The sequence below is a fragment of the Alligator sinensis genome, unplaced genomic scaffold (genome assembly GCF_000455745.1).
Source record: "Alligator sinensis unplaced genomic scaffold, ASM45574v1 scaffold216_1, whole genome shotgun sequence".
Lineage (NCBI taxonomy): Eukaryota > Metazoa > Chordata > Crocodylia > Alligatoridae > Alligator > Alligator sinensis.
The window spans coordinates 4,662,412-4,663,674 of record NW_005841868.1 but is presented as its reverse complement, the minus strand read 5'-3'; positions in this window follow the sequence as shown (position 1 = coordinate 4,663,674).

Here is a 1,263-nt window from a genome sequence, read left to right as displayed (position 1 = left end):
TGTACACGCATGCAACCGGTGAACATTTGTGTGTACACAGGTGTGGGTGTGTGTTCATCATGCAGGTCTGGGTGCACTGGCTTCAGTGGGCGAGCTGGCGCTCCCATAAAGTCTGCAGGATATAAACGAACACAAAGCTCCAGCTGTCCCTGGGGCAGGGCATCAAGGCTAAGGACCATGGAGCAGAGCTCAGGGGCTCTGCTGGGCAGTACAACAACTCACACAGAGGAAGGCACAAAGCCAGGGCTCTGGCAATTGGAAACCACAGCCTTGAGCGATCAGTCTTTCACCTGGTCGTGGCTGGGATCCTACCCAACTGATCTGTGCCTTGCTTCATCTGTGCTTCCCAGGCCGCTGGCTACTGTGGGAAACAAGTCAACACCAGCCTGCTCTTTTCCTCTGCCTCATCGCTTCAGGCAACATGTCAGTGGGGCACACACCCTTCTGCACTCCTGGATGCATGACTGCTAAATCCTAGACAGCTGGATTTGCTGACAGTCCCTGCACCCCACACCCAAATGCTCTGGCACAGGTGCATTATGAAATATTTGACACTGGCTGCAGATACACACAGGTCGGACGATCTGTTCCAAAATGCGAGATGAGACGGACCTCAGGGGTGAGCAGAAGAAGACTGAAAGGAAAGGACTGATGCAGCCTGGATGACCCTGAAAGACTGCACATGCTGGCAGTGCAGTGACTGCAAGCCTCCTTCCACCTCCTCCAGGGGACAAGTGCACAGCCAACATCACCACAACTCAGAGACCTGCAAGCAAGAATCTGCCTGAAATGTGTTTCAGGTGAAGCAGGGGGAGAAATAAAGCACAGCGGCCCAGGGGACCATGCAGCAGAAGTCCACAGGACTGAGCATGTCTGCGTTGAAGGGAGATCACTCCTGGGCTGGGAGGCAGAGGACAGCACCTGGTACCTGAGCAGAGACAGACTCTCTGGCAGAGGAGAGCAAGCTAGGGCAGGATGTCAGTGGGGATGGAGCCAGTGTAGGAACCAGCATGGCCCCCGCACAATGGAGGCATAGCAGGGCAGCTGGGGCCAGGGCAGTGCACGGGGCAGTGTTGGCCGGAGCACCCAGCTGCAGCAACAGCTATTTCTGGGCCCCTCCCCGCACGAGGCACCTGCCCCCGACTTACACTGCTGAGCAGGAGGAAGCCTTTCTCCGTGGAGCTCGGAGCCCCCCGCACGCAGGCACCACCCCTGCTCTCCCCCACCCCCAGGCCGGCCAGGCCCCGAGACAGGCCGGCGCTC